Source organism: Pan paniscus, chromosome 3 (genome assembly GCF_029289425.2).
Source record: "Pan paniscus chromosome 3, NHGRI_mPanPan1-v2.0_pri, whole genome shotgun sequence".
NCBI classification, from domain to species: Eukaryota; Metazoa; Chordata; class Mammalia; order Primates; family Hominidae; genus Pan; species Pan paniscus.
In genome coordinates this window covers 35,369,832-35,384,532 of record NC_073252.2, presented here as the reverse complement: position 1 = coordinate 35,384,532, position 14,701 = coordinate 35,369,832, and positions in this window count along the sequence as shown.

The following is a 14,701-nucleotide window of genomic DNA, read 5'->3' as shown; positions in this document are numbered from 1 at the left end:
TTGGATATTGGACAATGCAGCTGCTCACAGATTGTTAATTATCAGGAATACATCAACAGGATTAGACTAGAATCCTGGTGGTTAAATTAGCCAGGCTAATTTCCCATTCTGGAAGTTATGCACAGTGGTAGTTAGCTGTATAAGCAAATCTAAATAGGATGCTTAGCCAGGACATTAGATTTAAAAAAAGCAAATAAAAAGTATGAAAGTAATTCTATTTAAGTTCAGACATACTGAATCACTGCACTCTCAACTGGTTTGCTTAGAAGATACTTCAATTTTAATTTTTTTATTGGAGATATTTCCTTAATATGATATTTTACATTAGAAACAGTGTCTTTTTCATGTCAGATACCATTTATTTCCTACTCATATCTAGTAATTGTGAAATTTATCATTACTGGATACAATCTAAACTTCAGGCTGGGCACAGTGGCCCATGCCGGTGATCCCAGGACTTGGGGAGACCGAGGCAGGTGGATCACGAGATCAGGAGATCCAGATCATCCTGGCTAACACGGCGAAACCCTGTCTCTACTAAAAATACAAAAAAAAATTAGCTGGGCATGGTGGCAGGCGCCTGTAGTCCCAGCTACTCGGGAGGCCGAGGCAGGAGAATTGCTTGAACCCGGGAGGAGGAGGTTGCAGTGAGGTGAGATCCTGCACTGCACTCCAGCCTGGGTGACAGAACGAGACCCTGTCTCAAAAAAAAAGTAAACAAAAAGTATGAAAATAATTATGTTTAAACTCAGACACACTGAATCACTGCATTCTCAATTGGTTTGCTTAGAACATACTTCAATTTTAAATATTTTTATTGGAGATATTTCTTTCGTAGGATGTTTTACATTAGAAACAGTGTCTTTTTCATGTCAGATACAATTTTTTTCCTATTCATATCTAGTAATTGTGAAATTTATCATGCTAGATATAATCTAAGCTTCATAACCTGGATTTGCACTGGTTCAAGTTGGCTGAGCAAGTTGTTTTTAGTTTATCCCCTGGTAAAACATACGTAAAAGCATATTTAATTTTGTAGAGACTGCCAAACTGTCTTCCAAAGTGGCTTTACCATTTTGCATTCCTATCAGCACTAGATAAAAGTTTCTGTTCCTCATATCCTTGCCAGCATTAGGTGGTATCAGTGTTTCGGGTTTTAGCCATTCTAATATGTGTGCAGTGGTATATCATGGTTGTTCTCATTTGCAAATCCCTAATGACGTGTGATGTTGAACATCGTTTCATATGCTTACTTGATATATGCATATCTTCTTTGGTGAAATGTCTGTTAAGAACTTTGCCTACTTTTTAATTAGGTTGTTCATTTTCTTACTGCTGAATTTTAAGAGACTTTGCACATTTTGGAGAACAGTCTTCCATCAGATGTGTCTTTTCCAAATATTTTCTCCCAACCTGTGCCTTGTCTTCTCATTCCCTTAACTTTGTCTTTCTCAGAGAAAAACATTTTAATTTTAGTGAAGGCCAGCTTATCAATTAATTTCTTCATGAACAATGTCTGTGGAGTTGTAGCCAAAATGTCATAGCCATGCCCAAGGTCATCTAGGTTTTTTCTTATGTCATCTTCTAGCAGTTTTATAGTTTTGCATTTTACATGTAGATACATGATATATTTTGAGTTAGTTTCTGTGAAGGACATAGAATCTAACTTTACCGTATAATTCATCAATCATGCTCCTTGGTGTTTATCCAAGGAAGTTGAAAATTATGTCCACATAAAAACATGCATACAGATGTATATAGCTTTACTCATAATTGCCAAAACTTGGGAGCAACCATTCAGTAAGTGAATGGGTAAACAAGCTGTGGTACATCCAGTCCAGTTCAATTCCTTTGGTCAAAATAAGTATATAGTAAGTTGGACAGTGAAAAAGAAAGAGGAGCAATGATAATTAAGTTAATTGTTTTACTAGAGTTAAATCATGTCATGGTACAACTTATTTACTTCTCTAAAGGAATTACTAGAATATATTGGGTTATTTTTATAATCATTCTTTTTTACAAGATAAAAACATGAATTGTAAAACGGATATGCACCTATCACTGATTTCTTGTAAGACATGAAGTATTTATCTATTTGAAGAAACTTATGTGATATGTTTCCCATAAATAATACTTTAATTCCAATAATAATTGGGAATTTCATAATTCATGTTATCATTTAGGTTTTACAAGGTTAAATAAAGGACAAGAGGATATAGTGAAGAATGAAACAACATGTTTCTTCTCGTTGACATGGATGCCTTCATGTACTTTCTGGGGCAGTATCCCTATAGCATTCTTTAATCATCTACCTCTTCAAGGCATTTTACATTATAGTAATTTTTCTTCATTTTTAAAAAGTATTTCTAATTTTATTAACAGCTTGTGAAGATACTCATTTGCATGTAATTAGTTTTTTCATAAAGTGATTTCTCTTTCTGAAATTATGTGCTAGCACGTTACAGAACAATCAAATTATCAGCTTCTCTTCCAAGAATCAATTCGACACTCAAAAATTATGATGAGTGAGGTTCTCCATCATTAAAACTGCATACAAATTCTTCAGAGCTGTCAAGGCAGCATCAATGGTTGTTATTTAATGTGTTTATGACGATCAGGAGTTAATGGCATTTTGTCATAGATAGAATTTTCTAGGAAGTTAATCTTTACGTGAGTGGAATATATGGCTAATAGCCTAAAAAATCCAAGAGTAACCAATTACTATTTCTAGGCCTTTGCTTCCTAAAAGGAGTTAGTCTAGCACCTTTCTGATCTAAACATAAATGCTACATGAGTTCTAATTGAAATCTGATAAATTTAAAATCAGTGGATTTTCACCCTATAGTTCAGTGAGTTGTGAAATGAAAAGATAATACGAAGACAGCAGTAGTTTAGTTGTTTTTCCCCAGGTCTTATGTATTTTGATAGACTGTTCTATTATTGAAAGGCATATTTTATTTCTTTACTTGAAGATAAATGTGATACAATTAAATATTTTCTGATCTACTCACATTAGCACACACTAAATAAAGTTTCAGTACTCAAATATGTTTCTGTCAAACGAACGAGCAAACAAAAACCCAGCTGACACATATATAATGATAGAGATTATTTCTCTGTAGAAATAACCTTATAGGACAACATATTTTCCAGATCAAAAGCAAAATGAATAGAGCAAATGTAACTCTTCTGTTGCTTTTATTTCAGTGTTTCTTAAAAAAATGTAATGTGTACCTTGGGGGTCTGATTAAAATGCAGATTTTGATTCTGTGGGGCTTAAAACTTTGCATTTCCAACATTCTTTCTGGTCAGCAGATGTTACTGGTTTTCTGACCCAATGCCACTTTGAGTAGCAAGATTCCATAGTACACATGTTCTCAATAAGAAACATTTACTAACACTTGTATTGGCTTCTTTTCTTGAGATATTTTTGGAATTAATCAGACTTGTTTTCTGTATCCTTTGTTTACTTTTGAAATAACCTGCATTTAAATCTCTGACAGGTTAATTATCAAATTGCTATGCTGCTCTTACAGGAGTCAGATTATTCTAGTTAAGACCTACTGAATAGGAATCTCTGACAGTGGGGTTCTGAAATCTGTATCTATAAAAAATTCCAAACGTTTTTACGATGTTTAACAATATTTGAGATCCAAGATATTAAAAGAGCCACCTCTTATATGAGCTAGAATAATTGGTATTTGTGTGTTTGGAGGAAAATAAACAAATACACCTTCTGATCTACGAACCTCTATTTATTCCTATTTATTTTCATTTGTTTTATCCAATAACAAGGTTGTTTTCCAAATTGAAAACAATCTCTTAACACAAACAAAAATCTTTCTTATGTTATAGTCATCCAACTTACTCTACAACATAGTCATTATATTTTGTTTATAACTAATTACATTCTTATGCTTTAGAAGCTCTTAACAACATACTTGAGTGAACAAGTAATAAAGTCTTCCACACCTGCCTAATAGCCACAGCTATTTTACTCATTGTCAAGTGGTAAAAGTGATTTCTCTACCCAGTCCCAAGGTAATGCTCTCCAGAGTACCCTTGTGATAAGCCTGGTTGTTATACATAGTGTAACTATAGTAGCATTTGGATTTTGCTATCATGTTATTTAAAGAAAACCCTCAGGATCTATAGATTAGCTTCAAAATATTATACAGTATTTCTCTCAAAGAAATCCGCTAAAGATGATGAGTTCCGTACTCTGATTATCAAGCCAGAAAAAGATAACAATAGAAGCCTCCAAGCAGAATTGTCATAATTTAAACACTTCTTTTTGTTAAACTTGAAAGTCCCAGATAACATACTCAAATTTCATTTACTTTCCAAATTTCAATATTCCAAATATGAAAAGCAATAGAAAGGTTTTTGAAAGAAGGAATATTTTATTTTTATATAGTAGATGATATCCACATATAATTTTTTTAACAATTGAGGCATTATGACATATTAAAAGACATACATCAGTACTACAGTATTTCCACTGAAAGATGGCCTAGTATAGCCTTAAGTTCTCATTTTCTTAAACCTAAAATGGAATTAAAGCAGATTGGCAACCAACTTATAGTTTCTTTCACTGAGCTCTTATATGGCTAGTGTCATTTTAAAGCAGATGGCTGTTGCTCTCACTGTGAGCCCCAAAGCGTCAATTGTAATTAAGAACTTTATTTGGAATACATTTGTCAGTTTATTCCAGGCAAATAATGTTGTTCACTGTGAAAATGTTAAAATAAAAGTACAATTATAATTATCAATTTTATTTTAAGGAAATTTCTAGTGAAATATACCTTATCAAATTAAATTATTATCATACTGCAATATTTATTGAATGTTTACTATATGCTAGACACTATTCATAGAATATTTCACAAATTATCTCACTTAATTTTCACAATTCTGGGAAGTGTAGTATTTTAATGCCCATTTGACCAATAAGACAATTGAGTCACAGAGAAGTTGTTACTTACCTGATGCCAGATCCGAATGTTTTTCTTCCCTCCAAATTCATCTGTTGGAAACCTAGTCACCAATGTGATTTGTTATGTAGAACTTTTGTGAGGTGACTAAATTATGAGTCTGGAGCCTTCATGGATAGGAATAGTGACCTCATAAAAGAGGCCCCAAAGATCTGCCTTTCCACTTCTACCAATTGAAGCCACAGAGAGATCCTTCTGTATACCCAGAAACTAGACATCACCAGACACCAAATCTATCTTTTGGACATAGTAACTTGAATGAACTAAGACAAAATCAGTACTAAGAAGAGGGGGTGTTGATGTAACAAAGACCTAAAAATGTGGAGACAATTTTGAAACTGGGAAAAGGGCAAGTGACCATGACAAATGACATAACCTGTGTGGCTTATAACAGGAGAATTTTATTTCACAAGTCTTGGCTACTTCCTCTTATTATACTGGATGTTGTGTTGTGCTTTTAACATTCTTGAAATTAGGAGCAAATCAATGTCAGTTTCACAGTTCTGGAGGCTGAGAAATCCAAAATGATTTTGAAATGAGTGCTAGGAAGTCTTATGTTGCTTTGAACAGACTGTTAAAGGCTATTCTGGTGAGGGATCAGAAAGAGGAGAGTTGTAGAGAAAGCTGCAATGCTTTTAAAGAATATCCAAGGGGTCATGAACAGAGTGTTGATAGAAATATGGACAATAAAGACTATTCTAATGAGGTCTTAGATGGAAATTGAGAACATATTGTTAAAAAATGGAGGAAGGGTGATCTTTCTTATAAAGTTGCAAATAAATTGACTTGGTGTCCTTTATGTTTTGTGAAAAGTAGAACATGTGAGCAATGAAATAGGATATTTGGCAGAAGAAATTTCCACTAAAGTGTTAAAGGGGTGCTTTGGCTTCTTTTAAATGTTTACAGTAAAATGAGAGAGAGAAGATAGAATTAACTTAAAGATGAAATTTTTAATCAAAAGGGAAACAGGGACAGGCATGATGGCTCATGCCTGTAATTCCAGCACTCTGGGAGGCCAAGGCAGGTGGGTGACTTGAGACCACGAGTTTGAGATTAGCCTGGGCAACATGGTGAAACCTTGTCTCTTATTAAAATACAAAAATTAGCCAGGTGTGGTGGCGCTTGCCTGTAATCCCAGCTACTTGGGAGGCTGAAGCACAAGAATCACTTAAACCTGGGAGGTAAAGGTTGCAGTGAGCCGAGATTGCACCAATGCTCTCCAGCCTGGGTGACAGAGTGAGATTCTTTCTCAAAATGAGAGAAAGAAAGAAATTGGAAACAGAACTTAAAATTTTAAAAAATATTCTGCCTGTTCATATTGTAAAAAATGAGAAAGAGTGCTTTATAATGAACACCAAGAGTATGGCATTGCAACCATTTAAGTACAGATCTGCGAGGTGCTATTTATCAAGATGATGAAAAAATGACCCCAAAGGCACTTCAGAGACCTTCTTTGCTTCCTCTTCCATTAGAGTCCCATTGTATTAGCCAGGACTCTCTAGAGGGAGAGAAGTAATGGACTATATTTGGACAATTTTACTGAGGATGAAGTTCCTTGAATTTTAGTCAGATTTATTTCCCATCCTCTGGCACACAAATGTCTCACCAGTAAGCCCAGTGTGTTTGCTACTTATAGTATATATGTTATATATACTATATAGTATTACATATACTATAAATTTATATATTATATATAATACATATTATATATATGGGAGTTTATTAAGTATAAACTCACACGACCACAAGGTCCCACAATAGGTTGTCCGTGGGCTGAGAAGAAAGGAGAGCCAGTCCAAATTCCAAAACTGAAGGACTTGGAGTCTGATATGTGAGGGAAGAAAGCATCCAGCATGGGAGAAAGATATAAGCTGGGAGGCTAGGCCAGTCTCTCTTTCCACAGTTTTCTGCCTTCTTATATTGTAGCCTCACTGGCAGCTGATTAGATTGTGCCCACCTAATTTAAGGGCGAGTCTCCTTTCCTAGCCCACTAACTCAAATGTTAATCTCCTTTGGCAAAACCCTCACAGACATACCCAGGATCAATACTTTGTATCCTTCAATCCAACTAAGTTAACACTCAGTATTAACCATCAGAAGTCCACCCCTTGTCAACTGGAACCCATACACATCTCCTGAGATCAGATATAATCATCGAATAAAGACAATAACAAGGTCATAATTACACCTAACATAGCACAACTATCCTTCATACAGCCGGAAGAGAACCAATCCTCAACCCAAATACTACTACATAACGTTAACGATACTTAAATGTTGATATGAAGTCAATAAATCTTATGTCACATGATAAAAGAAAAAGAAAAGAAAATGAAGTTTCTTTCTAGTGCAAGTGTATACATGCACAAATATGTTTTTAATAAAAGAAGGAGAAAATACTCATGACAATTACATTCCTCATTTCTGCAGCTGGTCATCTGGTCATAGCTGGTATTGATGACTACCTTCTACTACCCATACCTTCTACTTATTTACATACCTTCTACTGTATTCCATTTGGCTTCAGCAAGCACCTCAGCAGGTCATGTTTTTTGTTTTGTTTTGTTTTCCTTGTGGAGTGACCCAAACCTTCATTCCTGAAGGGTCTGGGTCATTTGTAGCCCTGCCTGGATTGGGCTGTTGTAGTTTCCCATTGACTTTAATCACAGGGCATGGCAATACTAAGAGAACCCCTAATGGATCCCCTGTATTCCATTCATACTCTTCCTTACCTCCAATGTGGAGTAGTAGACTGATTTCATCTTAATAATTCAGGTCAATTACCCCAGACAACACTGTAACTCCCTTCTTAGCCTGTTGACTTAAAGGTAGGAAAAGCCCAAAGTGTCCAGGTGGCAATCTTAACTTCCAGTTTAATGGAATCGTTGTTGTGTCTCCTGGCGGCAGTGTTCTTCCCTCTGGAATGAAGACCTCTAGGACAGCAGAACTTAATGTTGCAGGAATAGGAAGCAAAAATTTTGAATCACTAGAAGTGTAGTGAATGCTGCCACTTCCACTTCCACATTTTGATTCCTGGACCTGTGAATCCTGGCTATGGGAGAAACAGTACCATATGTTGGATATTGATTCATAGCATACACAGCTTTCTGGAGAACTTTGCCCCAGCCCTGAAAAGAATTGTCACCTAGTTGGCATTGTAATTGTGACTTCAAAAGGCCATTCCACCATTGTATGAATCCAGTTGCTTCAGTATAATAGGGAACATGGTAAGACCAGTGAATTTCGTGAGCATGAACTTACTGCCACACTTCTTTAGCAGTAAAGTGAGTGAGTGCCTTAGTCAGATGCAATGCTGTGTGGAATACCATGACGGTGGGTAAGGCATTCCGTGAGTCCATGGATGGTAGTCTTGGCAGAAGCATTGTAAGCAGGATAGGCAAAATTATATCAGGAGTAAGTGTCTCCTCCGGTGAGGATAAACTTCTGCCCTTTCCATGATGGAAGAGGTCCAATATAATTAACGTGCCACCAGGGAGCTGGTTGATCACCCTGAGGAATGGTGCCATATTGAAGGCTCAGTGTTGGTCTCTGCTGCTGGCAAATTGGGCACTCAGCAGTGGATATAGGCAGGTCAGCCTTGGTGAGTGGAAGTCCATGTTGCTGAGCCCATGTGTAACCTCCATCCATGCCACCATGGCCACTTTGTTTATGGGTCCCTTGGCATGGCTGTGGAAAGTTGCTGAGTGGTGTCTATAGATGGGACATCCTATCCACTTGATTGTTAAAATCCTCCTCTGCTGGGATCACCCACTGGTGAGCACTCACATGGGATACAAATATCTTCACAGTTTTTTTTACCACTTAGAAAGGTCCATCCACATACTTCTTCTCTAAATGTCTTTGTCACCAATTTTCCAATCATGCTTCTTTCAAGTCCCTGACCATCCAGTCAAACCATTGGCTACAGCCCATGAATCAGTATATAATTGTACATCTGGCCATTTCTCCCTCCATCCAAAGTGCACACCAGGTGCACTCCTCGAAGTTCTGCCCGCTGGGAAGATTTCTCTTCGTGGCTGCACTTCAGGGATATCCTAGAAAAGGGCTGTAGTGCTGCAGCTGTTCATTTTCAGGTGATGCCTGTATATCCTGCAGGAGCCTCTGTGAACCAGGCCCTAGCCTTCTCTTCCTCTGTCAACTGACAGAACTCCCCATGATATCATCCATGCAGGCTGGGGGAGAGAAGGCAGGGTGATAAGAATGGAGACCATGGGCATTTGAGCCATTTTCTCATGGAACTCACTTGTGCCTTCTGGACCTGCTTGAGCCCACTCACGTATATATCACTTCCATTTGATAATGGAATGCTGCTTTGCACTACCCACTTTATGGCTTGATGTGTCAGGAAGCAACCTGTTTGTGATAGGCAGTTCAGGTTTCATGGTGACTTAATGACCCATAGTCAAACCTTCAGTTTCTACCAAAGCCCAAGAGCTGTCTCTCAAAGGAGAGTAGTTATCTGCAGAAGTTGGCAGGGCCTTGCTCCAAAATTTTAGAGGCTTCCACTGTGATTCATCTATGGGGGCCTGAAAAAGGCTCTAAACAGTATCCCTATCTGTGACTGACATCTCAAGCACCATTGGATCTTCTGGGTCATATGGCCCAATTGGCAGAGCACCTTGCACAGCAACCTGGGACTGTTGCAGAGCCTTCTCCTGTTCCGGACCCCACTCAAAACTGGCAGCCTTTCAGGTGACTCGATAAATGGGCTGGAGTAACACACCCAAATGAGAAATGTGTTGCCTCCAAAATCCAAATAGGCTCCCTTGGTGTTGTGCCTCTTTCCTGGTTGTAGGACGTGCCAAATGCAGCAATTTATCCTGCATCTTAGAAAGAATATCTTGACAGGACCCACACCACTAAACCCTTAGAAATTTTACTGAAGTTGAAGTTACCTGAATTTTAGTCAGATTTATTTTCCATCCTCTGGCAAACAAATGTCTTATCAATAAGCCTAGTATGTTTGCTACTTCTTGCTCACTGGATCCAATCAGCATAATGTCATCAATGTAATAAACCAGTGTGATATTCTTGCAGAAAGGAAAAGCGATCAAGATCTCTCTGAATAAGATTATGACACAAAGCTGGAGAGTTGATATACCCCTGAGATAGGACAGTAAAGGTATAGTATTGACCTTGCCAGCAGAAGGCATATTGCTTCTGGTGGGTCTTATGGACAGGAATGGAGAAAAAGGCATTTCCCAAGTCAATGGCTCCATACCAGGTACCAGGAAATGTGTTAATTTGTTCAAGCAATGAAACCACATCTGGTATAGCAGATGCAATGGGAGTCAACACTTGGTTACGCTTACAATAGTCCACCGTCATTCTCCAAAATCCCTCTTTCTTCTGTACAGGCCAAATGGGAGAGTTAAACAGGGATGTGATAGGAATCACCACCTCTGCATCTTTCAAGTCCTTGATGGTTGCACTAATCTCTGCAGTCTCTCCAGGGATGTAATATTGTTTTTGATTTACTAGTTTTTTAGGTAGAGGCAGCTCTAATGGCTTCCATTTGGCCTTTCCCACCATAACGACCCTCATCTTACCAGTCAGGAGCCAATCTGGGGGTTCTGCCAGCTGCTAAGTATGTCTATGCCAATAATGCATTCTAGCACTGGGGAAATAACCACAGGATGAGTCCAGGTACCCACTGGACGCACTCTAAATCAAACCTGAGCTAAAACTCCATTAATTACCTGACCCCATAAGCCCCTACTTCAACTGGAAGATGACGTCTTCCAGAAACGTCAACTGGAATGATGTTTTGGGCTCCCTGGAATCAATGACAGCTCAGAGCCAGTGTCCAGCAGTCCTTGAAATGTCTGATCATTTCCCTTTCCCCAATGCACAGTTACCTTGGTAAAAGGCCAGAGGTCTCCTTGGGGAAGGATGGGAGAAAGTCTCATTGCATAAATTGTCAGTAATGTAATGGAGTCATAAAAGGGGTTCTGGGTCTGTAAACTAGCTCAAGTCTGGAAATTGATTGAGGGGCCATGATTCTCCATTTTTATAATTAGAAAAATTCAGTTTTTATAATTAGTTATATATAATTAGTTTATAAATATAATATATAATTAGTTTATAATACTCAATTTTTATAATTAGCCTTTTGTCCATTCAACCTAGAAGTCTTCTGCTTATGTAAATTAAGGAGAAGTGCAGTAGGCGTCCTATCAATTTCACTTCTAGGAAACCGTGATTAATTAGCCAATGCCAGAGCTGTATATGAGTCAAACTATTCTGATTTCCACTTTCCATTACTATCCATTACAGTAGCTACTCCCACCTTGCCTTTGATAGTTGTGCCACCGGTTGACCCCTGCCACCTCAGGATCCAATTATTCCCATTGTATTTAAATTTTGTAGTTGAGTGACTGAAGTTCCCACCTTTAGATCTGACATACAGAGAAGAGCAATTACAGGCCTCTTCAAAGATGCAGGTGCTGCCCTAACAAATCTATTTCTCAAAGCATTGGTCAGGGGGTTATCTTCTGAACCCTCCCAGCTGGGATGAATATGTCTAAAGTCACTAATCCACTCCACCGTCCAAATCTCCCTAAGACTTTGGGTCCCTTCCTCTACATTAAACCAAGGGAGATCAGGCATTTCCAGCTTACTCACAGTGGGCTATCTTTTAATCCATATTTCAGCAAACCAAGCAAATAAACTATTAGAACCTCTTTTAATTCCCTGAGCTGCAACATTAAATGCAGAGTCCCTACTTAGTGGGCTCAAATCAACAAATTCAGCATGATCCAACTCTATGTTCCTTCCACCATTATCCCACACCCTTAATATCCATTCCTATCCCTGTTCTCCAAATTTCTGTTTATATAAATTGGAAAACGTAAGCAGTTCTTTTCAAGTGTAGCGCAGCTTCTCCTGGGTCACACTCTCAACCTTACCTCTAGGGACCCGCCAGGACTTCAGTTATAGGTCTGGAAGCAAACAGGGGTGTTGGGAATGGCTCCTGAAGAGAATCAACATTATCTTGCCTGGCAACTGCCTTAGGAGAGGCCATCACTGCTGCCTCAGGCAGTGCAGGGTTTCTCGCCTCAGACAAATGTGGAAAGGCTGATGGCAGCATGGATCGGGGAGTGGATGTTGCCACTACTGGGGATGGGGAACATGTTTCTTCTGGCAAAAAAGGTTCATGAGAGTTTACCAACTCAGTGTCCCCCCTTCATAAGGGTCCTCCTACACATCCTCATTCCAAGTTGCAAAGTCCCATTCTTTTCCAATCCATGCACTCGCTTTAACAGTAGACACATCTTTCATTGCAGATCTGCTACTCCCATGATAAGAGCTTGTGTCTGTTTTTCCACAATTTCTGTTTTTTCCCTGCAGGAGATAAGACTCTCACTCAGGGCAGTCTTAGCAGATTTGAGGCTCAGTATCTGCTTCTGAAACTGGGAGATAGAATCCCTGAGTTCATCATTATCTTTCATCACTTTGTCAACTGAACTTAGGAGCAACCAACCAGATTTACTATGTTCCTTGGTTCTCCATATATGGTCGAAGGTATTATGTACAGAGTCCCTAAATTCCTTGCCTCTCACAAGTGATGAATCAGGAATGTCAAATGCATTTATTTTGCATAACTCTCTAAACAGTTTATGCCAAGGACTATCAGTGTTCTCCATACTATTAGAAGTAGAGTCTTTAACAGTTTGATGTCTAATTATATTAAGCATCCAACTGCAGGAACTCCAATACCAACAAAAGAACTCCATCTTTAATATTTTGTTCCTCTAGAACCACTGTTTTGTTCAAAATCTGTAATACTCAGGGTTATCAAGAGGACGATACTGGTTTCTGTACTACATATTTATGAGTTAACAGTTAAACTCCCCTTTACACATATATATACATATATGTGTGTGTATATATTTATATATATTTTTATATATTTGTATGTATTTATATATTTATATATATATTTACATATTTATTTATATATTTATATATTTGCATATATATTTATATATATACATATATTTATATATATATTTATATATATTTACATATATTTATATATATTTACATATATTTATATATATTTATATATGTACATATATTTATATATATTTTTATATATTTACATATCTTTCTATATATATTTATATATAATTATATATAATTATATATATTTACATATATGTATATATAATTTTATATATTTACATATATAATTACATATACATATATGTAAATATATTATTATATATAATTATATTTTTTATATATATTAAATATATCATTATATATATTTTATATATTTATGTATATTTAAATATATTGTATATATTTTTATATATATTTATATATATTTATATTTTTATATATATTTATATGTATATATTAATACATTTATATATATTCACATGTATATCTGTATATATTTATATATATTTATATGTATATCTAGATATATATTTACATATATATCTGTATATATTTATATATATTTACATATATATCTGTATATATTTATATATTTACATGTATATCTAGATATATTTATATATATTTACATATATATCTAGATATATTTTACATATTTATATATATTTACATATATATCTAGATATATTTATATAGATTTACATATATATCTAGATATATTTATATATATTTACATATATATCTAGATATATTTATATATATTTACATATATATCTAGATATATTTATATATCTAGATATATTTATATATATAAGTATATATGTAGATATATTTATATATATCTGTATATATTTATATATATATTTATATGTATTTACATATTTATATATATTCATATATCTTTACATATTTATATATGTTTTTATATATTTATATATTTATATAGATTTATATATATTTATATATTCATATATATTTATATATATTTATATGTTTATATATATTTATATATATTTTTAAATATCTTTATGTATCCTTATATATCTTTATATATTTATATATTTATATATATATTTATATATGTTTATATATATTTATATATATTTATATATATTTATATATTTATATATATTTATATATGTTTATATATTTTTTATATCTATAAATATATATTTATATATGTTTACATATATATTTATATATATTTATATATAAATATATATTTATATATAAACATATATTTATATATATTTATATATAAATATATATTTATATATAAACATATATTCATATATATTATTATATATATTTATCTATTGATATATATTTATATATATTCACATATATTTATACATACATTTATATATATTTATATATATTTATACATATAGATTTATATAGATTAATATAGATTTATATATATTAATATAGATTAATATATATTAATCTATATTAATCTATATTAATATATATTTATATATTAATATATATTTATATATGTATATATATTTATATATGTATATATATTTAGATATATATTTTATATATATTCATATATATTTATATATAGATTTATATATATTTATATATCTATATATTTATATATATTTATATATCTATATATTGATATATATTTATATATACTTATATATATTTATATATTTATATATAATTATATATATATCTTTATATATATTTATGTATATTTATATATTTATATATTCACATATGTTTATATATTCATATATAGTTATATATTTATATATTTTATATAGTTG